Here is a 25011-nt window from a genome sequence, read left to right as displayed (position 1 = left end):
AGTGCACTTTCATATTGTGTCAAGATATGTAGATGTGACTCTTAAAGGGATAGATGCTTCTCTAAAAGTTTATGGTTGAATGATGTCAATTATCAGTGGGACTGTTAACTCCCATGAGACCAGACTGGTAGGCCTACAGAGAGAGCATAGTCTGCGGCACTGCTGCAGTAATTAGAAACAGCTGACAAGGTTGGACTACACAGGCAGTCTGTCATTGCTGTGCAAGCACCAACAGAATAGCTAACTAGGCTGGGGGACAAAGCATACCTGAAGGGTATTTAAGGGATTGCTAGAGGAGGAACAATTGCAACATCTATTTGCTTCTTGTCTGTTCGAAACAATACTGGAAAACAGCCTTTGAAGAAGACTGTAAACTTTTCCTGTTAGACCACTAGTCAATGCAAGCAGACACTTTAAAAGGTGGAGTTGGTAAAGATGATAATAGGGAAAAAAATATTGATCTTGAATGAAGCAATGAAAATCAGTCTGTTCTTAATGTAGCAGCAAAGAATATGAACTTACTGCAAAAACATAAAACACTTCCAGACCTTGCCTGGAATTCTTGACATTCATATTTATTTATGCAAACTACATTAATTTAAATTCTTTGCAGACAGGGCACATGAAAATTTTTGGAATTAAGTTTACTTTTGCAAGTGAATGAATTCACGGTTCAATATTAACATATAAATTTACTGGCCTTCACTGATGGCTAGGAGAGTGGGAATGTCATTATTATTGGGAGAGATACTCTAAGTACAGAGAACTTGTATGTGTTAAAGTTTTTCAGTAACTAAAGATGGTTACATGCTTTACTTTGCATAGGAGTAGGCTGTTGGTGTCTGGAACTACTATGGCATCTGTTAAATTTTCCATTCCTCCTTTTCTTTTTATAAGCAGGAATATAAAATATGCCACCTTTGACATGCTTTAAATTTAAATTAATCAGATAGAAGCATGTAGACATATGGTGAGTGTATCTGAATTCAGACAATGCTATACTCAGGTTTTGAGCATGGATTTATTTATTTATTTCCTTCTCCCAAATGCAGCTGGGAGATTAATTTCTTGTTTGCCCAAAATGTCAGAAAGCCTGCAAGAGGAATATCCTTTGCTTCAGCGCTCCCTCCTTTTGTTATAAGTCTGGTCCTCCCTGCTGGAAGTAACTGGAGGAGTCAAGGACCTTCCATCTCTGTCCTATCTTTAATTCAAATGGATTTGAGGACTTTAAAGGAAATAGGACTAAGGTATCAGGTGAAAAGAAGTTAGCTGAGGAGGGGCCTAGATAAATCTAAGGCAGATTTTCAGGATGAGAGACCAATCTTTTTCCTCTCTGGTTCTGCTAATTGTCGTCAGTGTTACATTGTTAGTTTCAGACTTCCTGAAGAAGTTACTGCCTTGGAAACTGATGAACTGTGTGGGAAGTAGGGGCATCATGGCATAACATTGTCAACAAATGGACTTCAGTAGAAGTTTCAGGATCTTGGTTGGCACATGAAGTATTTCTGTTCCCTCAGTCATGCAGTGCTGGGCTGGCCTTACACAGCTCTTCAGACACCCGTTTCTCTTCAGTGAGGTCAACACTTGAGGAGTGGTACAAGGATCTAAAGTATGTAACGCCATGGTCAGTGAAGCCTTTCACGATTGGCAAGATGGTGCTGAAAGAGGGAGAGATTAATGACTTCCTTGTCCAAGTTTCTGAAATAGGGTGGTCCTCCTTCCCCTACTCTGTGCAGCATCCCTCCCTGTCTCATAATAGGGAATCATCTCCCACTGCTCTCAATACCTCTGTCTGTGGGGAAAAAATGGTAAAGTCTTTGTACAAGAACTAGAAAACAAGTACCAGCATTTTCTTAGCAAGAGATATGATCATGCATGGGTTCCTAAAAAAATGCCAACATACAAAAAAGGACAGGCTAAGGGTGAATTTTCTTCCTTATTTTCTGTCTGTTGCTGTAAAAATGCTTTCAAGGTCCTCCGTGCTAAGTCTTACAGATAACAACATGTGTGTTCCCAGCTGTTTGCTGCTGCTCTGCTATAGTTTGACAAATGGGGAGAAGTGGTTTGTGTCATAGATATTGACAATATCAATCACAAGGTTGTCACAAAATTAAGAAGGGCTATCATGAGGAGAAAGATCCATGAGTGTTTATGTTCATTCTGCTTCTCCATATTTCATTGTCAAGTAGTGGTTGGCTGGAATTCTTATGCTGCTTGAAAAAAACACTGGAAATTCTCTCTTTTGCTTTGGGTATGACCAGAGAAAGTGACAGTAATGCTTTCTGCTACAGATATTGATCAGAGTGGACATTAGTGCTCATTAAAAGGAACTGTTCAGTATGAAAAACAGAGCTTGGAAAAAAAAATTGCTTAGGGGTAGCACTCTTAATGGACTAATTCCCACAGACTCACACCCACAGGCACTGCCTTTTTTGTAGTGCTCATCCCAGCTTTATTGCTGTGCAGAAAGCCCACAGCAAGGATGGGACAAGTCCTCTCTCGCCTGTAGCTTTGCTAAAAGAAAGGCGTCATTCGAGAGAGCTGTATGAGCTGAGTGAATCCTACAAATGAATATTGAGCATAGGTAGGCAATCGTGGGCTTTCAGCAATGACTGTTTAATGTAAAAATGGTGATCACTGGATTCAAGCCATGCATGTGTTGAATGTGACCTTACATATAATGATATTTTATGCATCAGTGCCTAGCCCCAGTGTAATTTGCAATTTGTGTGTACTTGAAAATCCCAGTGTGTGAGGCTGTGCATTGTATATAACCATGTACACATGCACAGTTACATCTGTGAATATGATGAAGAAAAAAGTCAAAATACAGTCCAGATAGCTAACAAAATTGATTTAACTTGTGTTCTGATAATTAAGCAGAGGCCTATTCAAATCTAGAAATTGGAATAGATTATTAAATTTGATCCATCTAAAGAAAAGAATTCATAAACCCTAGAAATTCCTGGGCTCCCTGTGTTCTCATCCCAAAATGCTTTTCTATCACAGGCTTCCAGAGAGATCCAAAGGTGTTTAGATGCATCTTTTTTCATTCTTCCTCTTTACAATTATTAGGATACCTAACAGAGAAACCAAAATGCTCCAGCTCAGTTAGTAAATGCAGACAAATCATAAAGTCAACATTGCTTTTTTCACATTTCTTGATGGTATCCATTGCCATAATATTTATGTCTCATGTATTACCATAGAAACCTCAAAACTTGTCTGCAGGAAAAGAGAATACACTTACCAAGGCTTCACAGAGAAGTAAAATTAATATATCCCTAAATATAATGCAGAATATCTATGCTAGGTTGGGAAAAAAAAGTCTGTCTCTTTTGAGAACTACCCTTCTGTCTTGTATAAAAATCTGGGTTTCCTTCCTGCAGTGTGTGAGTGTAAGTAAAGGAAGCTTGACACTGAAGGTGGATCAGACATAGTATTAAATCCTAATAACAGTTTTGATCCACCCCATCTGTGGTGTTTGAGTTTTGTGTGTGTGTGTGGTTTGTTATCATGACTCCGAACCATTACAATTCATTGCTGATAGACATACTTCTGTTTCTAATGAGCTTAATCACTGGGGTTTTGTTGTTCACTAACCTAATACTGGCTCTGTCCCTCTGTGGCCATGGACAGGATACGTCACTTTTTTCAAAGTCAGGTTTGTAGAGCTATTCTGACTTCTGTCACTTTTCACAACTCTAGAAGGACATAAAATATTTTAAAAGATGTAATTCCAGTGGTGGTATGGTACAGCACAAGTCTGTAAGATGGCTCTTGGAAACCAAGGCATTGTTACAGTATATCATTATCTGGACATTTGTCATAGGACAGGTTTTCATAATAAGCTTCAAAGAGGGTGGAAGCCCAGATCTAAGCTTCAGGTTTTTCAGAAGTACTTCTATAACAGGAGCTTTATATTCTCTGCACTTTGACCAGTAATCTCCACACGACCATTAAGGCTGAAATAAAGCTGGTTTCTCTATCTGACAATGTAAGTTGAGACTAAAAAGACTGAATTTTAAATCTTTTATTCTATTTTATGTCATTTGAATCCCTATTGCTTCCCTGAGTTTCCCTTAATCTATCTGTTACAATGTACTGAAATTAGAGGTGGGGCATAATTATCTGTGAAACACTGAATCCCTTTCAGTAGCTTTATTTAAGATAAAAGGATATCAAACCTGAAACAGGTTAAGGAGATCATGGAGAATGCTGGACCAGCAAACCACTTTTGTGGTTTGATTTCCAAATGAAATGTCATTAAAATAGCCTTGTCCGCAGCATTACAACGTGAACCAGGTTCGTGGCTGTTCCCAGAATGCAGGCTGAATGAAGAGTCTATTCATAATGTAGTTAACCCCTGGATTTCATGAGTTTACAAGTTTTTGAGATTCAGCCATCGTGCCTCTAGGAGCTTTAACTCCAACTCTTGAATTCCTTCTATTTCCAGGCAATCTGAGGAAATGACAGACAGTGCTTTTCACTTAATTATCTTACAGATGTGTATATAAATTGACACATTTTTAAAGCATTAAAAAGGCAAAAAGATGAGAATTTTTTATGTCTCATTCAATTTTTGTGGCTTAATTTTGTTAGAGGTAACTGGAAAGGTTTTTGCATGTTTTACATAAATTTCATAGCTATCTCTGCCATCATTTTTTTGTGTGTGTTTGTTAATGCAACTAGGGAGGCGACTAGAGTCTAAATTAGTATCTTTCTCATTTATTTATTTATTCTCCAGCCATTTTCTCATTTTTTTTTCAGGAAAGGATACCTTCCTCTAGTTATTGTATAAGTGCAGGGATGTGACTTCGGGGCACAGACAAGTCCTATTGCAGGTGCCATCACTCTCATTCTTTCTGTCTTTGGAGACTATATCCCTCAATTCTAAAAATCTTAAACAAAAGATATTGCAGAGGTGTAATTATATGACATTTTTACCATCTACTGTTAGATCTTTTATCTATCATGTTTGCTTGCAGTCTTGGGGTTTCACTTTTTTTTTCCTATAGGGTACTGTAAGTAGCTTTAGAAGTGCGCAACTACAGTGTCAGGTGGTCTTGCAACCAAGAGGTCAGACGAGTAAACCGACATAGCATTTTTAAGTGTGCTGCTTTGTCAAGACAGCTGACAGTTCTCCTGCTATGTACATAAAATCGCATATTGCTATGAATGCTAACTTGGTTGTCAGGAGCAGTTTCGCCATTCTTTTTAGCCTGTGTCATGTAAGATTCCTTTAAGCAACTAAAAAACCAGCTATAATCCATTTGATTTTCTGTCTTCCCATGAGGAAAACTTTTGACAGATGATAAATAGCAACTGCTGACAATCATCAATGTGAAGCTATCATGCTTTTACATTAAATACAAAAACAGAGTTGTAATGTCACTAGGGATAAGACTTTTGACACATAAGAGACAAATATATAATCCTCAGAACTAAATCACTATTGGGATCTAAGGAAGTGCAACAAAGCACAGCTGCTTTTAGAATCTCACAAAGTCAAACTGAAGCTAACTTTGATATCTGGAATTGTATGCATGTTCCAATCCAGAATATCTTGCTGTTGAGCCATAAGCTGCTGTTCTACATGCAAACATCAGTGGATGTATGTTCACAAAGTAGAAAGATACTTTACAGCGCTGTCTTGTTTAATTAGTGCCAAAAAAGGACCAACATCAGAATAAAGAATGGTGCTTTCTGAGCCAGTGCTAAAGTGCCAGCTCTTTTCACGGTAAACAGGCAGTCACACTTCTCATATTTAAGTATTTCATTCTATGCGACTTACTTCATGCAACTATTTTACCTATTTACTCATCAAAGAAGAATTGTTAAAAATGTATTGTTGAAGTACATTGTGCTGGCTGGAAGTTCTGTCAATAAAATTTGAATTAGGCTTTTGTCTGACTGAGTATTTCTAAAATTTTTCATCTTCCTAGATGGGAAAATACCATCAACGTAGTGGTACTTTTAGCCTAGTAATTTTCCTAATGAAAATAATAATGTGGTATTCTACAATAATTTTGAAAACAGAAGTAGTTAATATATAATGCTGTTCTTGTAATAGGCATTTGAGTCTGTGTTTGTTTCCAGTTTATGCTGTACAGTTTCTGTTCCATTTTCCATTCTTCTTTAATGTGGAAAGAGAAATAGGTTTAGAGAGAAAATGGGAAGTCCCATTTTAAAAAGAGTTACATTCTGAGTCCTGTAGTACCAGCATAAAGCCAGGAGTAGGTCAGTTGGGTCAAACCAAATTCACGTTGAAATACTGGTCTAATTGAAACACATAAACTAAGGAAGTACTGTGATAATCTGATATTTTTTTTAGGGGAAAAAATGCTAATGCTATGATTTTAATTATTCTGTTTCATTAACACAGCTTTTTATTGTGATTTGGCAACGCAGAAGGATTAGAAAGAGTACCGTGTTTATACGAAAGTACCTTTACATGACATGCTTTCCAATGGTCTTTTTGTAAAATGAAAGTCAATAGACAGCACTTTGATGCATACACGCTTTAATGCAATAATTTTCATCTTCCTCCTTTTTAGCATTCTCAGGCTGGGATCACCACAATTTTCTTGGGTCTTATTTAGCAGGCAAGCTGTGTGACTGAGCTGGGGATATCGTTGAGGCTGAGGTTGAGGTTGGAATGTTTTCACCAGTGTGAGATGCCTCAGAACTTCATAAGCCTCACTTGCCTAGAGGAGCACGTTTTTATAATAGCTGCAAGAGGAAATCTGTCTTTATTCGCATCCACAGGGTTCTAAGACATAACTGCTGTCCTATGCTGTGGCAAAACAAAATGTGTAATTTTTCACTTAGCCATCCTGACTAACACAAAGGAATCTTTGCTAGCTGATCTACATCTGTTTACCGAGAATCAGTGCTGTCCTGCATTATCAGTATAATGATTCCTGTTTCCCATCCAGTGACAGGAGTTGAGTGAGTTGCACAAACCCTAAATGCAAGATTTTCTGCATTAGATTCAGTGACCTATTTTATGTGGATATTAATATTGTGAGATTGCAATATCCTTTTTGCTTTTGGTATCTGGGAATGCAAACGGTCATTATATTCACTTCAGAAATGTATTTTGTATCTATGACTTCCTAGGTGTTTTAACTGGATATGTTTATGTTAAGCCAACGGGAAAGGAAGTTTAGGAAGATAGTAGTCAATACTATTTGTATCTGTTAGATAAAAATTGCTTGCATTAGTGTTCCATCACGTCCTAATGTGACAAGCTTCAAGTTAAGACAAGAAGGAATCTATGGAATGGATAATTTAAGCAGAAGTACCCAAGTGTAACAGACAGCAGAGAAACTGCATTTCCAGCTTGTGAAGTCTCAGAGGAGGAGTAGGTTTTTTTCATATGATAAACAGAACATCCACCATCAAATGTACTCTTTCATCCTTCTGGGAGACTGGCCATTCACTTTTAAAGAGGCCTTGGGATTCTTATAGCGTGTTCTTCAAGATATCCTTTTCCTCTCACGGTATCTTTCTTGCAGATTTTACAAAATCAAACTTTGAAATCTAGAATTTTGGAAGGAAGTGCATGGAGAATGATACATAGTGACAATTCATTCTGCCGTTTAGGAATTGCTCAGAATGGTTGAAACCATGGGGATTTGGAGCAATATAATGAATAGCTTTTAATGAACACATCAAACACAGATAACAAGTTTACAGCTGAAAGAGTCCTTCTTTGTGTTGTTATTTTTGGTGCATTTTTCTTCCAGGAGTGGACCAAGTAACAAAAACATTTTTTGGCTTCATAACTAGAAGGAAAGTACACTGAAGCAAAGTATGTGTTCTCCGTATTATTTCATCCTGTTTTAATGGAGACACTGAATATATTGTTACTCTGGTATAAATTTATGAGAGAAGATATTTAAATTCTTATCAGCTCTACTAGATTCATGAGCTCCAGGTCTAAATAGCTGTTTGTGGTTTTAAGTTTTACAGCCTGCCAAACATTTTCTTCCTTTCATCCTCCTAAGTAACTCTGAACCAGTGGAAAACCTCAATGGATCCGTTCTGATGAGGGACTCTGGTCCCTGATAAAGAGGTTTTCTTCCCTCCATAAAAACACTGTGACTCCATTTGGCTAGATGAGAACTTGGTTGTGATACTGTTCAGAAAATAGCTCTCCTTGTAAAGGAGAAATAAATCTTAGTGAAGGCAACTAAGATGGCGCAATATATATCAATAACAATAAAACAAATGTATTAATTACCTAGTTTTCTAGGAACAAATTAGCACAGTGTAATGCCTTGAAAGAATACCTGAAAAATATATGGGACATTTGTAGACATGTTAACAATTGATTTTCTCAGTATGCTATCACCACTTCCACTTCTTCCATCCAAGAGCTGGTATACATTGAAATTCACTATTATTTATTTATATCTAATGTGGTCTTTTAATCTGCATCTCTGTTTTCCGTGATTTCTCTCTTTTATGGCACACAGTTGCTAAACTACCTGGGAGCAGCTTAGCTGACGATGCATCCCCAAAATAACAGAAATCTGAGAACTACACAGGATCATAAAGGAGAACTGATTTGGGATTTATAGCTACGATAGTTTTTCGTTCTAAAATATTGCCTTACTGTATGCGGCAGTTCTGTATATTCATTTGCTTTTGTTGAAGTCTTTTAGCTAATAGCCAAAAGGAAAAGAGCATTCTAGGCTATGTGAATGTTCGGTAGTTAAAATGTTTTCTGGGATGTAGGTAATTGGGTGTGAGTTCTTAGAAACAGAACAGAGAAGTATCCAAGTTGCTGTGTTAATTTGCATCGGAGCTCTCCCTTGATTTTTCACAAAGAGCTTTGGGAAGTCTTTATGGTGGAAACCCCCCAAATCCTTGCTGCACTCTAATGAGAAGTACTTAAAGCTAATCTTTAAATTTCTAGGATTGTCTCTCAAAAAAGTCTTTTAAATACAGAAATTGTTTTCTGTAGCTTGGTTTCCTCGCTTTAGTGCTCATACACTATCCATTTGCTCATATGGATATGTATCCATATGCTAGTATGTATAGGACTTACAGAACTCAAAAGTCCAAACTGATAAGGAAGAACTGGGGAAAACCACTCTACTACCCACATTTTTAATGATTGTTAGAGCAGTCAGTAGAGAGTGCCTTTCTGAACAGTATAGAGGAGAAACAATTTCATTTATGAAAACAGGAACTTCAGAAAAGTGAGATAATGTTTTCCACACTTGCAAAACTGTCCCCTTGCTATCAAGAATTTTTCTTTCATTTTGTTTCCAGCATGTTTTACAACAGTACTGATAAGTCCTTCAGCAGACATATCACAGTCTTTTTGTGATGTTCAGGAGACAGTGAATGGGAGGCAAAGGAACGTAAGTGATTTTGAGTGTAGAGCTTTAAAGGCACATCTTGTCACGTAGGAGCTGATTTGTCAGGGACTCTGCACATCTGTAAATCCCTGCACTGGAAATTTTGGATGCAAGGCCTTTAGGTACATAAAGCAAAACAGCTTCATAGTTTGTCAGCAATTAACACTGAAATTCAGGCTTTTAATTTTTACATGTGAAGATAAAAAGTAAAAGTGAAAAAGGTTTTAACCCTGGTTTCCATCGCAGTCCAATCTTGCAGTTTCTGGAAAAATAAAAATAAGTGCAAAAACAATTCTTAGAGGGCAAACAGATCTCGAGGAGTGAGGAAAAGGAAAGAGAATGCTTGCTTTATTTTTTTTTTCATCTTTGTGCTTTATGGCTTTTGTGGGCACTGTGCTTTCTCATTACTCACTGCCTTCTTTTTCCACCTTTCTTCTACTTTTGTAACACTTTTGCGCAATTCTTTTTCTGGAGGCTTTCCCCAGGCTACCCTTCATCTCTCTAGAAGATTCTGTTCCCTTTCATTTGCATTGCTTTTATTTGATTCTCTGTTCCTTTATATGTTATATGTATATTTCAGTTTTAGTTCAGCTTCTCAGATATTTTTTGTTTGGGAATTGTTTGTTTCTGTTCCTTGATTTTAGGAGCTTTTGGAGTTTCATTTTCCCCTGCATCTTTATGTCATCTCTCGCTTTTACTGTTATAAAGAATTCCTGCTGGTTGACGTGCCAAATGTATCAGATAGTGCTAGTTTTTTAATCCAGGCTTTATTGACAGAAGATTTTGGTATGCCCTGACTGAGTAGAAACTAGTTAAAACCCTTCAAAATAGATTTATTCGTATCTATTGATTGCATATAACATCTCAACTATTAGTTTGTAAAAAGAAAAAAAAAAGCTGCTCTTTTTACACTTTTTGATTTATTAGCACTTTCAAATGCACTGCATGTCAGAAAAAACAGCTTTACATTTATCTGTGTATTTTTTGAAAGTTATCTTATGGGTGTTTATAAATAGGACATCCATTCAGTAATAGGACTGTGCAGTAATTGAACAGAAAAGCACATATGATGGTATCTTTAACTTGCTTGCTTTCTCTGAAAAAAAAAATCTGAAAATTTCTGGATTCCTAAAGACTGAAATTGAAGAGGAAGGTATGATGTAAGTCACTTCAGCAGTTCCTGAATGTAGTTACTTAGAATTAATATTAAAAGAATGGGTGTTTTATATAACTTCTTGTAAACCCACTTTTTTTTTATAAGCATGGCTTTTTTTTCTTGAAGTATTAAGTATTTAAGTACCCATTGCATTCCATGGTTGATCCATGCTAGGTGGTACTTTGAATATTTTGAATGCTTAAAAACCTCTCTTTAAAGACCTAGACAAGTTGTCACACAAATTTAGGCACATTTTCAACTTTAACATTGCAATTATTTGTATGCAAGAACATAAATGTATGTGTAGTCTGTCTTTTAGTATTTGGGCCTATACATGTTGTAGAATACATGAGAAGTTTGGAGATGGCATACTTAAACCTGCCAAATAGTTACAAATCTAGTATGCATTTATCTGGAGTTTACTGTATTGCTTAAGCACGTGCTTACCTTTAATTGAGTGAGTGGTTTCACTGGCCACTCTAAATCTACTATGTATCAAATTAAGCATGTACTTACATACTTAGAGTTACAGCCTCTTACACCACCATTTCTAATAATTTGTAAGGGAATTTTAGCTACACAGTTTCCCTTGTCAGCATGAACTGTATCTCTTTTTTCAACTCCTTACAAATCTAGTGGGTTATGAGTTCACTTCTAAGTATTTTTCATGCAAAAGTTTTGCTAAGTTAATAGGATGTTTGCTGTTAAAAGTTGCAGAAATAGACTAAAGTAATCCAGCCTGCTTTTGAGGACCTAAAATAAACAGAACTGCTGCAGTCTGCCTTGGCAAAGTGTTTTATTGTCTAGCTGAATTACTGTTTGTACTTTATAATATCTAATTTAACATTTTACTTGAATTCACTATCAGCCTGTCATCAGTCCATGCCCTTCCACTTAGAATAAGTTCTAGCACTATGATGATTTGTAAATAATTTCTGAACACCTGCAAATGCTGAAGCTGACTAATCATTCTTCTGAATTAACAATCCATCCTCCCAAATTGTAAGACATTTTGATGTCCATCTAGTGCTTTATTTCATCCCAGTGATGTCCTTTCTGCAGTGTAACGTGGTGATCAGAATTGCACACAATATCCCACATGTGGCCTCTGTATTCTTTCATGTGGTGCCAGAATGCCTTCCATTGATAAATTATAATTCCCCCTTTATTCTTTCCCCTCTACCTTATCCAGTTTCCTGCTCTGAACTTTTGTTTGCCTTTTTATTGCTGCCAAATATTGTGCATGATCATGGAAAACACTTTAAACTATCTTATTCCCACTTCCTTTTCCTGGTCTCTATTCTGTGTTGTGCTTTGATTTAGACTTCAGTCTCCGTGATTATGTTTGGTCCCTAGCCTCATTACCTTTTACTTCTTTACACAGAACTGCATAAACTACTTAGCATCCCATAAGCCTAATTCTATCCAAATCATTATGACTTTGTTTGCTCTGTTCCTCTGTATTTACTACTTCTCAGCTCTCTGTCATCAGCAGATTTAGCTACTTTTGAAAGGATGTCCTCCCACAAGGTCGTTTCTCTATTAGCCTAGTAAAAGTGACCCATGTGGGATCACTTGCTGCATTTTTCTTGTCTGTGGAGTCCTTTTCCAGGACAGCCAGTTGCCAGAGGGGTGGGTAGTAAGGTTGCCCTCTAAAATGTACCACATAGATATCCTGGTCCCAGGGATTCAGCTTATACATCCTTTGGTCAAGTGGCAGTGGAGTCTTGCAGTAGGATGGAGGAACAGAAGCAGAATTCTGCAGTTATGGGGACACCACTTGACTTGGCCGATAAGGCCAAATAGAGAGGGAGAATAAAAACTTTAATTTTAAAGGAAGAACTAACCATAAACACTCAGTTGTCTTAACAAGTAGGTGGGAAGAAAAACAGACTTTATGGAGAGATTGACTTAAAGGAAGGAATTAATCTGGAGGAGGAATAAAAAAGGGCCGTGACTGGAAACGCACCTTTGTGTTTGCAAAGGGGACCCAAGTTCCACACCTGAATTAGGCTCCGAAGAGCTTTAGTTTCCCGATACATTCGGTTGGACTGATTGTGTTTAATGTGTTGCAGACAAAAAAGGTGATGCGTAATGTGGATTCTGATTTACACTCAAACTTTCAAAATGTTAGATTCTAGAAATGAAGGAATAATGAACACAAAAATGTAAAGTAGAGCAATAAGGCATGCAGGCATGGTTTACAAATCTAAATCCTGAGTGAATGTACTTCTGATTTTAGGTTTGTTATTAGAACATTACAGTAGCCACTGACCTTAACTTGAACCTCTTTTATATGAAATTTGCAGTGTGCCATAAAGAAAAATAATTCTTTTTCACAACTATTTCAGCACCTACCTAGTATGTTATTTTTATCAACACTGTTTATACCTAGTATCTCTCATGATGATTTGATGTAGGTGACTTCATAGGAGCAAGGTGATGGAGGCTCTAGTCTAGATGTCTTAGAACTGTGTTCAGTTCACCTACAGAGCGACCCTTCTCGGCAGCTTAGACCAGAAGTTATCTTCTGGTACAGTTTAGAGCCATCACAGGGCTCCTCTAATTCAAGTAGCCTTGAAAAACTTGGGGCTGAATCAGAGGGAATTAAAACTAATATAACATTGCATGGCTAAAGTAATTCTGATGAGATCAGCATAATTACTTACACTGTGATTTACACCACTGGAAGTGAGATGGCAATCTGGCAAACAGAACATGCTAGTGAATTTACTATATATCTCAATATAGGTGTATACTCTTCACGTAAAACAGCCAGGCAAACAGACAGTATGGCTACAGAGGGAGAGCATAAGGTTCATTTAGCTGAGAGCAAAATGAATTCTTTGCCTAAGTATTCCCAAAAGAAGGGTAAGGCAGCATTCCAGAAACTGCAATACACTCTCCTTGGGGAAAAGAGAAATGTTAAAAGGTTTTACCATCATACTAGAGCAGATAATTAGGCAATTATGACTATTAACTTTGACAGAGCACCAGGCTTAAATGCATTAGATTCCAAGTTTGGATGTAGATAGCTAGGGAAATAGTAGGGTCTTTGGTGAGTCTTTCTGAAAGCTCACTTAGGACAAAGTTAGCAATGAAGAGCTAGAAAGTGTGAAAATAACTCCTATATATATGTAAGAAACAAAGAATGACTCTGGAAAAGACAGTCAGTAGTAAATTTATGTTCAGCAAGAATGTAGATATTAGAAACTAATAAGAATTGCCTCAAAATCTACTTAGCAGTACATAATTTTGGCAGTGCAGAATGAAGTTGGGTTCTTAAAACCATTCTTAGGTTAGTTAACTAATTGAATTTCCTCCTGTTACTGTGAGGTTTCAGGAACTATTTAATACAGTCAAATAAGATTAAAAAGTCTCTGAATCCTGAAGTCTCTCCTCAGTGATTGATTGCTGCATGGATGTGTATGGGATACATTTCTGCTTTTCCCCCAAGGCATACCAGATCTGGAGTATGGGTGACGTGAAAGATCAGTTTCAACCTACTTTCAAACTAGTTTCAAACTACTACTGTGATAGATAAGCAAGTGGTGACTAGGTGAAGGAGGGATATAAATTCCATTCAGCCTTTGTGCTAGTCACAGAACCGTATGTGTGAATGGAGATCATTCTCTGTCAGCAAATGCAGGTCTCTTCTGCTTCATGGCTCAATGCAGGTTTTTAAGAAAACCTGTGAGTGAAGAGATGCATCTGTTGTGCTGTCTCTGGTAAAAATTAAAACAAGACCTCCAAACTTTTGACTTTACAGCCAGAGTCAAAACTCATGTTCAGATAATTCACCTTCAGGTTCAGTTCTTTGAATATATGCATTGATTAGAGTAACTATAACATATAGTTCCTTACAGCTGTGTTTGACAAAATAATAGCAGGAAGTCTATTTAGGCAAACAATATACAAAGGCATGACAAATTCACGAGATGCAGAACCGAAGCAAAACTGTGTCACAATTCCAGAATTAGTTAACAATTTTTGGCATTTCAGATAGCTCCTTTCAGTAGTGAACTTCAAGAAACTGTGAGACTGTGTTCTAGATTTAGTGGCTTCACAGTAATTTGAATCAGCTGTGAATTAATCTTACCACTTCTTCCTGTTTCTTTCCTCTGTGCATACTCTTGAGTAAAAACTAGGTCTAATTCTACTCCTGGATGGCACCTATTTAAAATGAGCAAGAGTTATGCACAAATGCAAAATTTGGCTGTAGTTATTCAAATGAACAGTCTGACAGCTGAACAGAAATGTTTTCTCAGCTACAGAGGGAAATCCTATTTTCTTAGTTTCATGAAAAAGCACAACATTTTTCTTTTCACCTTGGGCTTACAAAGAAAACTCAAAGCAGTTTTCACAGGTGGAAAGGAGCTATTTTTACATCGAAATATTCGAGAGGTGAAAAATAGTAGCTCCATACGTGTATTCACGTTGCACTCTGCTTCCTACTGCGGCACGCATGATGCATGCTCGCTTTAGGTGAGCCCAACTTACATAACGAGTTTTCCAACCTAGGCTTGCACAAAAGTATCGTGAGTGCATCAGCAGAGCCTAGGACATAGAATTAGTGTGCTTATATAAGGTATGCTCACAACTTTCAGCTGTGTCATTGTACACTTACTTTTGAGTATTGGGTTTATAGATCTGAAAGATTAGAAAGCATGCAAAGCAAATGAAGAGAGACGTTGATGCGCTGAGACAGGACTGAAAGCATGTGTCTTTGTAATAGCACACTTGCAGGATCATCATATTTACTCTGTGAAAGCTTAACTAACTTGAATCTGTAGTTCTGGGCTACACTGATCCTGTAAAAGTGGTCACAGGATACACATGCTCTGAGAAGTGAAAGATCTGGATTTTATTCTAAGATTACCCACAGACTTGCTGTATTGTTTTAGCAGGTCACTCTACCTTTCTATAATTTTTTTGTCAATTATTACTGTATTTGTGGCAAATTAATTTTGTTTTTCCTTTGAAAATGTATTAAGATCCATGGATTAAAAAATGTCTTCTTTGCTGTTATATAGTAACTAAGGCAACTAAATCAGAAAATGCGAACGTATGACGCACAGAGACATATTAAGGGCTTTTAGTCCACAACAGACTGTATGACTATATACATTGCAGTCAATTTTAAAGATAAGCATGCTATTACAGAAAAAAAAAAGAAAATCAAACAACAACAAAAAAAAAAGCTTAACAACCAGTTTAACTTCACCATTAAAACAGTTAGAAGTTCTTGACTTCACTGACACCTGATCTGGTTTTGAGTTTTATTTTTACAGTGCAGCTTTACCTTTTGTGTAGGTATGTCTAGATGGACAAATGTAGATAAATGCAGGCTCCTGTGAGAGGTGACTTGGTCTCACTTGGTCAGGCCCTGGTCAGCCCCAATCCCAAACCTCCACAGCTGCTTTAGCGTGGCATTCCACAGGCCAACTGTACTGAGATTGTTACATGCCTTTTGAAACAGAAATTGTCCTACGTCACTTCATGCTTGTGAAGAATAGGCAGTGTTCTCTCTAGTGTGAAGAAATCTCCCTTGTCATCTTTCTTCTGGGGATATCGTTTTTAGTTCCTATAAAAAAAAGATCATTTGGAAGCAGAAAGAGATACATCAAGAGAAACCTTCATACAATTAATGCCAAAAACCTGATTGCTCTCACAGATTCCAAATAGTAGATCAGCACCTCTGTATGGATTCAAAGTCATTTCAGTCTGGATTCCAGTCCTGAGGGCTTCACATAGAAACCGTCGTGTGATCTTTGATTTGCATTCCTTCTTCTGGTAAATGTATTCATAACATGATCATTATTAATTGAGAATTATTTCTGAGATTGGCCCTGTGTTCATGCAATCAGAAATTCATTTGTACTTCTCTGGAACTGACCTTTGAATTCACTTACTGCTGGTGCTTATTTTCCTGCATTCCTTGCCCCATTTCTGGTTAAAATAAAGACAAAAACTCATAGAAGTTGTTCTGTTGCAATAAATCACCAGAAAAGTGGACTGAGCGTACAGTCAGGGATCTGTGAGCATGGAGTAGCATGCTGAGCTAAATCTTGGACTTGACATATGCCAGGCATTCCCATCTCCCCTCTTTACACTGTCTAGCCCCAAAATGAGGTGAGCAATACTACGAAGGCTATATCATCATGTTCCTGTTAATGCGCCAGTATGCCTAACAACAGATACAGGGAACTACTTCTCATTTTCAGTCGTTCTTGGAATACACTGAAGGATTGGGAGTGCAAGACGTACCTGTAAAGAAGAGCCTTCTGAACACTGCTTTACCTTCTTCAATGTCATGAGGATCTGTTGGCTCTCTCCTTTATCATATTCCTTTCTATTAGTTCAGTTACATCCTTTCCTTTTATTTCTTTGGGTCACTGTATAGGTACTTTATTTACAATTTTTTCAGGTAATCAACTGCCTCAATCATTTGTTTGGGAAAAAAATATTGTGTGGCACACTTATTTTCTTCTAGGCTTTTGATTTTTTGTTGGGTTTTGGGATGTTTTCACTTGAAATACTAGTACATGTAGTACTAGTTTAGTGGACGTGGTACTTCAAGTATGTGAAAATGAGATCATTGAGATTATTTCTTTTTAAGAGGAAGAATAGGCAAATATGAATTCCTTGCTATTATTAGAAATGTATACATACTGAAAGAAATGTGATTTCAGGGTTACTTAAGGTTTAGTTTTAGTCTTCAAAGAGGAAACAAGATGTCTTGGTTGAAATCACTGGCTGGCAATCACACTTTTAAATGTTTTACCTGAAATACTGTTCTGAAGACAGCTTCTGGGTCTCACTTATGAAGGGGTAAATGCATGCAGTGATGATGACAAGCAAAAATTACCAAAGGAGAAGTTGAAAAATGAGTATGCCTAGTTTACATTGTTTCTTCTATTGCAAAATCCTAGCAGAGAGACTGTTATTGGTTGTTGGATGAGATAAGGAGTGTTGAAAACTTCACATTATTGTGTCTGCCTCCAACATCAGTTGTCATTTTGACATTGCGTCTATAATAATAGATCTTTTAAAGGATGTGGTATGAGTCCTAGAAAACTGAAATATGTTGCTTAAAAAACACATTTTCATGTAATATTGTTATACTGCTCCTACATTAAAATATGTAAGTTGATTATGACTGTGTGGGTGTTGTAAAATATGCCTTTCTAAACCACCTACAGGTGGTAATATATCACCCATGTCTCCAAGTCTCTAGAGAATTTCACTAATTACTTTTCCAGAAATCTAGAGGAGGTCAGTTGTCTGCTACCTTTTATTACTACTTACTCAAGCAACAGCTTTGAATAGTTGTCTGGAAAAAAAAATTAAAAAGTGAGTAAAGAACTTTAAAACCTGGAGGGAAATATGCTTTTTAAGTATTTGATCTGCGGTTCAAAATGTAAGCCATAAATGCTGCAGGAAACAATATGGAAAATAAGGTAATTGAGAGAAAATGAGAAAAGACAGGCTGGGGGAGGAGGAAATTCAGTTTTACCTCCAGTCATGCTGCATGCTATATAATAACCTGTTTGTGTAGCAGATAGGCAAATCTAGCAATAAAACATTGCTGTTTGTGGTTTTATACACTACCAGTGACAAAAGATATGAAATTTCCATTGTTGCTTAACTTCTGTTTCAGACCACATTACTAATTTTTAGATTTACCTTTGCATTTCATCCAGAGCTGAAAGGCAGACCAAGGTACTGATACACCTTGGGTTTTGGTTTTTTGAAAATAATGTTGCAAAGCTAATTCACATATAGGAGTGGACTGCTGTGGGTGTTACAGAAGAAGGCTTTACCAAAGGTCTCTGCACAAAGGAAATCACTTCCCTCTTTTGACAAAGAGGGTCTGTAAGGAAAAAGTGCTTCAATTCTTTCTTGTTCCAGAAACCCATGTGATGTTGGTATAATGTTCTGACAAGTTGTTGATTCCACACTAAGGTTGCTAAGTAAATCCTATGAGGTGTTGAGTGTCCTGAAGAGCAACCAGAGGATTACTGCCCTTCCCAGGAAGTGCTCAGGGTTACACTATAACTTGCACCATTATGGCTTAGGGCATGCATTGCTGATTACTTCATGTGACTGTTTGTATAAGTAGGGGTTTACTAACTCATAATTTTAACTTTTCAGTTGTTTTCTATGAAAGTATCAGGAGCACAACGCTGACCTTAAATCTTTATGCAAGATATAACAAAATGTTCATTAAACAACAGCTTAAGCTCTGCATTGCACAAAGCATAAGTAGGGGAAGAATTCTGCAACCATTGTCAACCTGTAGATTGGATTAACCAACCTATGGATAGTTACCAGGGTAAATCCTATCCATATGAATGGGTCCCTAATGTAATAAACATAACATGCTGGAGCTTTGGCTAATGTAAATGAGATTGGTGGTTCTGCTGATTTACACCAGCTGAACGTTCACCCATATGTTCAGTAGTAAATATTTGTGAGATCAGCCCATAAATAATATATATTTGCAAGTGAACATGGACACGACCATCCAGACTCTAAACGAAGCTTAACACATGAATGCTGAAAAGGTTTCTACTCAGAGGCAAATATAAAGATGTATTTCTGAAAACAAGTTGGTGTTTCTGCCAACTTCCTTCCTCTGTCTTTTCCTTTCATGCTGATACATCAGTGTGTCTTCAGTATGGAAGGAAACTCCTGTAAATTTACTCTGGCACCTTTTCCTGTTTGACTTTTTTAGTAATCTAATGTTTGTGAGTATTAAACTCAGGATCACTTAAAGTGAACGTAGCCTCCAAAGAACTGATGTGGGATTGTGATGGGAGTGCTGACTTATCCGTGTCAAGTCAGATGTTACTGCTCTTGCCTCCCTCTCCTCCATAACTCATACAGTAGGATGTGAAAACAGTGAACAGATATATATCCACAACAGGCTTGTGAGGTGGGAAATATTCTCACCTACCTGCAAGCAGGGAAGTGAGCAGAGATTCACTGCACAGTTATACACTGATATTTGCTTGGGCCTCAGAAGGAGTACAAGCCTGGTAGTGTTCAGACTTCTCCCATCAAATTGGACCTATATCCTAAATAACTTCTGGATCTTGGCCTGTACAGTCAAGCCTCAGTGAATACGCTCTGAAATAGGTTATGGGCAGTAAGCTTCTCTGGGCCTTGGTCCAGGTAAATTCTAGGCACAAGAATCCTTCAAATACTTATCCAGTATCACACAAGGTCTGATCACGGAGAAATTAGCTGAAACTTGGGAAGTGTAAATCAAGCCTTAACTCTAGAATGTGAAATAATCAAGTTAGCAGCTACTGAAGATGGAAAACGGTGTGGTTACTTACTTTTACTAGCTTGTTATTTACTAAAACTTTTTCTAACCTTGCCGGTTGCAAAGGACACAATCCGATTGCAAACAGCTCAGCTCAGTGTTACAGACACTGCAGTGTCAGTCAGACCATAGTTCAGGGGTGAATGTTGGTGCTTATGATAGCTAAAAACACTGCAACAATAGTTTGAATATCAACTATTTAAATACACCTTTTCAACACAGTATTTTAGCTCTTATAAAATTCTAAATTAAGTAAAATTAAAATAAGTACTTAAAAAGAAAATAAAGAGCCAAGAAACCTGATAAAAGAGAGGAGAGTGCCAGACAAGATGGTTGCAGGCATGTAGGGGTATATCCTCAGGCAAGGCAGGGTAGAGGAGTTGAAACTTATCTCTCAACCTTCTTTTCCACAATTAAGTTCTTCAGAAATACAGTGTCCATTGTATCTATTGGGATTTAAATTGAGACAAGACACAAAATAGCAAGACGGCATATTGATCTTAACATCCCTTGTTCAGGAACTTTTGACTCTTGTACTCTGGCCTCAAATATTTCTCACTCTAAAATATGTATTTATTATTTACTACTTTTAAAAAAATGGAGGTTTCAAAGGTCTGCTTCATCACTCTTGTCCGTTGTGTAGGCTTTTGCATGTGTGAAAAAGAGGAGGAAAATAAGTAAGCATAAAGTATTTCTATTTGAATCTGACTGTATTGCAATTCTTTCTGTACAAATGTAAATTGACTCCATGGTTTGGAAGGTAATGCAGTTTTAGAGGACAGTGACCCAATTCTCATTTGAATTTGGGCTACTTTATATTACTTAGTGGTAAAGGGACTTTAAACAGGGTGCAAATAATTTCTTCTGTTCAACCTATATTGGCATAATCTACATTTAAAAAAACCACAGTGCATCTAGAGATATTAAAATACAAATAAAGTTCATCTTCAATATAATATCTTAGAATTAGAAGAATATATTTTTTTATAGTTTATTCCCTTTCTCCACAATATATCTTTTCTAAATTTCGTATTTGTAGTTATTGGTAGAAAAGGGAGTTTTTTCACTATACAGGACAATGACAGTCAATGGTAAACCACCTGTGAATAGATGTTTCCCATGTTGTTTTGTTACCAAGTAATTTTGTTACCAAGTAATTTTTTTTAATTATTTTTATTTTGTTGGTAATCTGTATGATATCATGCAGGCAGATGTCAACTGTTGTGTTGTTTTCTTATTTGGTCTGCAAGTAGGAAGTCTGCATTTTCCATCAGGATACAGTTACTAAGGGAACAATTTTAAAATATGTAGGGATGGATATGCAAATAAGGCAAAGTTGTGTTTGCATAGTCTAAACTACTAATAATTTGGAAAGCATGCAGGCATGCCTAATATGGAAAGTAAATACTTCCAGAAACCTTATTCCGATTAAGATGCATACTTTCATAGCTGATGAAAAGTGTTGTGGTTTTTCTACTAACTAATGTGGCTCCTGAGTACTACCTAAATGTTATAGACTGAAGCTGATTTCATTTCACATGAACCGCTGAGCAGCCATCAGATGATTATCTGTGCTGTAGTTAAAATTTGTAAGTGAACTATTTTCAAAGTGAAAATATCAAAGTGTTTTTCACAGCCTTCAGAGAGATCTAAACTTCAAGTATTATTTTGTTTTTGCTAGCCTTGAAGTGCATCCAGAACCTCAGTTGTTAACTTGAAACTGGTTTCTATAGTTCAGAAATGTTCGTGAAACTTTACATGGTAATAAAAATGTTTTACAACCTCAAATATTAAACAAAACACTTTATTTTTTAAAATTCTTGTTGGTCTAGACCAAATACAAACCCTTATGCCATATGTTGAAAATGGTTTCTTCAATTTGAAGTGTTATACTATGCTATTACTTGTAGCATTTAATTAAAATGGTTGCATTCATTAGAATTGAAGAGATTACAGATGGAAAAAATATTGTATCACTGAGCACATCTCCCTGTTAAAACTGTAGTACTGTATAAAAACAGGGTGGTCCATATTATTCTGTACTACCTCTGAGATTAAAAGAAAAAATATACTAAACCAGTTTGTATGTTAATTTGTGTTATTAAGATTGCTGTGATTTCCTTACCAACTCTGTGAAGCTTTGCTTATTGGTTGTTTTATTGTTGGGTTTTTTTTCTTTTTAACGAACTGCTAGGGTATAAAAATATAGTTCAGAAAAACACCCTAAATTTCATGTTGTACATTGTGCAAATGTTTGGTTCCAAATAGCATTTAAACAGATACCATCAGAGAACTCAGTTACATACCTCAAACATGGTACCAGGCTGCAGAATCAGTATCAAAAACCAGTCTCTTTTGAAGTATGTGGATTTTTAGATCTTTGGCTTTGGTTAATGTCTCAACTAAAAGTTAAAATGTTTAAGAAAAGATTGAAATACGTTTCATCAGATAACCTGCATATATATTACTTGACAAATATTAGAAGTCAGTATAACATTAAGGTGCAGCATAAGTAAAGCATTAACATTGTGATACACTTTGTGTTACCATAGATATTCCTAGAGGTATGCAACTCCCTTATGGCTGAATCCTTCTCTTTAGCATTATCACCACCAGAGAAACTTCTCTAACAGTTCAGTTACTTCAGGTTTGCACATGTGGAACTGGAAAGAGAACGGGGACCTTTTCACTTTGCATTACAACTCTGATTACATTTGTAACATACTCTTTTGCATTACGTAAATATTCTCCTGGAACTTACATTTCTTTATGAAGGCAAAGTATTTCCTACATTAAGCTAAAACAGGTCAGTGTGATCCAGAAAGCCTTGCAGTAAGAATCTGCTTCTGGGGACATGCTTTGCCTTAACATAAGCTGACTAAGGATTAGTCTAGTGTATGGAATATAAGAGTGTATCTCCTTTAACTGTACAGTTCCCTTGCCTGACTTGTCTCGTGCAAGCCCAGAGCCTAGTCTGTTCAACTACGGTCTCTTTCTCTAGCTGAAGTATCATTGAGGACAAGTGGTGATTTATACCTGCCCAGTGCTACATTGCTGTAAATCTGTACTGTACAGAGTACTTCTGGGTTCAGGGTAACTGTGCTTTCTACTCACATGAGCCACCAACTGGAAACATCTCCCAGCTGACAGCTGTAAAACTTGCCCAGTCCCCCTTAGAGGTCCAAAGTAGATGATGATGATGGCTATGTCAGGGGCTGGCTCTGCGCTAGGAGTCTGTTGAGGTCCCAGGGTGAACTGGCAGTGCTGAGCTCGGGGCTCCCTGGTTGTTGGCTTGTTTCTTGTGTCCTGGGGGTTGTGTTTCCCAGCAGCTCCTGTGTTCTACTGTTAGTTATGCAAGGTCTGACTGGGACCACGTGAACTGCCTGTAAATTGTGCACAGTTCAAGAGCCATGGGTTTACTAACCCTATTCTGCTGCTTAGACCGCGTGGAAATAATAATCTAATATTAAAATACCTCCAGATCTCTTATTTTAAGTATAAGCAAAATATCAGTTAACTTGAAAAAGTACACAAATTTATTTGTGTAGAGCTGTGGTGCTTGTTTTGTTAGGGGTCCAAAATAACCGTATAGGAGGGTTATTGTAATGTACAGTGAGGTGGTGTTTGAGCTCGCTTTGTTATTGTGAAATTTACCTATGTCACACCGGAGAGACTTGAGCAAGGGAGAGATTACAGGCAGTGTTTGAAGAAAAGAAAAGGCAATACATTTTGCAAATAACACCTCTCTATGGGGGGGTTTAAGTGCATCCTACGTATTGGTTAGATAATACAAACTAAAAGTAACTTATCTTTGTGGGCGAGGCAGAAGTGAACTGAGGAGACTGGAAAAAATATAAGAAGGGAATAAACATTTTCTATGAAATTAAACCCAATACAATTGAAGCTGCAGGGAAAATCACCAGTTAAAATATAATAAACAGTCTTGAAGTCTTTAAATTCCCACAGGAAGAAACTGTTCTGTTACAGGAATTCAGTATTATTAAGTGGAATTCACCCGACAGGGCAGGAAATCCCCTGTAGGACAAGCAGAAGTTTAAAGCTCAAGGCTGTGTATTGAACTTCCACTATGTACTTTTCTGTTAAAGAGAGATTATTAAAGGGAAAGATAAGGCAACAACACTTCTCTCGTTATCCAGGCATGCTATGCATCCCGCTTTTGCCCCTCATTAGTGGATTTATCGCATGGTTAGCTGCTCTGGAATTGGAAATATTTCCTTCTTATTGAACAAAATGAAAAAAGAGGAAAGAAAGTCCCTGCTGAGAAAATATTGCAGGATTGATTAAGAAATACGTTGAGATGAGTTTTTCTGTGAACACTGAGGTGCAAAACCACTGCTCATGCAACGCTCGAATGGGACAAAGGTGTACTTGTTGGGTTGCCTTGGCCCTACCCCAGCAGGGGTCGTAAGCCCTTGGTGCAATAACAGTGTCTGGGACACGTATCATCCATGCCTGTACATGTGTGCGACATATTTGTTAGCACATGTAATGGCATTAATATTGGCAGAAAAAGCTGTCGGAGACTTCGAAATGACAGGGTAAAAATGTCCCGGTGGAAGCAAGAGGCTCTGCGTCAGGAAGAAGCAAAAGCCAGAGAAAACATCTGTTACAAACAGTAATACAGGGGATGGAGAAAATAGTGTGGGAGGCAGAAGCACATATGCCTTGCTGCCAAGCATGCTGAAAAGAAGCTAACATGTTGGATTTCACCCCCTGCCCTTCGATAGGAGAGAAAAAACAATGCAATCTGCCACAGCTGTAGAAAGTATCAGTAGAAAGAAAACAGCTATAGGAATGGTGCTTCAAATAGCTGACGTACAAAGGCCTGAGACAGATACCTGCAGAGGAAGGAAGAGCAGAGTCAGTAAAACACAAATTAAGTCCATGTCTGTAGAAGGACTTGGGAAGGTTAAGGCAAATCAACTGAAATTGATTCCGCCATGTGGATTATCTCATTCTGGAGTAAAGCAGCTATAAAGCTGAGCTGCATTTCACACAAGGGTGAGAAAACTGTCTCTTCTGCATACTGACTTCAGACTTTCAGCCGAGCTGCCTTTCCTGAGAGTCCTGTAGGCAGAAATCACAACGTGAGTATAACTCGCACTTTCAAGTCACTCCTAGAGGAGGTG

At 37.3% G+C, this 25011-nt stretch overlaps 1 long non-coding RNA gene across 5 annotated transcripts; it reads right to left on the bottom strand.

Annotated features, from left to right (window-relative positions):
- Positions 1 to 554: 554 nt before the first annotated feature.
- LOC130157186 (uncharacterized) lies at positions 555 to 23192 on the bottom strand. Of its 5 annotated transcripts, XR_008824723.1 has the most exons (7): positions 22976 to 23192; positions 22168 to 22263; positions 20161 to 20307; positions 16427 to 16479; positions 15833 to 16114; positions 3604 to 3704; positions 555 to 1658 (listed from the first exon to the last, which is right to left on the bottom strand). It is a non-coding gene; the product is annotated as an uncharacterized LOC130157186 (long non-coding RNA). The 5 variants fall into 5 exon arrangements; XR_008824722.1 differs by lacking the exons at positions 555 to 1658; positions 3604 to 3704 and adding an exon at positions 6257 to 9636; XR_008824725.1 differs by lacking the exons at positions 555 to 1658; positions 3604 to 3704 and adding an exon at positions 22409 to 22524 and having other exon boundaries at positions 15610 to 16114.
- Positions 23193 to 25011: the final 1819 nt, after the last annotated feature.

This window comes from Falco biarmicus, chromosome 11 (genome assembly GCF_023638135.1).
Source record: "Falco biarmicus isolate bFalBia1 chromosome 11, bFalBia1.pri, whole genome shotgun sequence".
NCBI classification, from domain to species: Eukaryota; Metazoa; Chordata; class Aves; order Falconiformes; family Falconidae; genus Falco; species Falco biarmicus.
The sequence above is the reverse complement of the archived record's forward strand: the minus strand, read 5'-3'. Positions and strand labels throughout refer to the sequence as shown.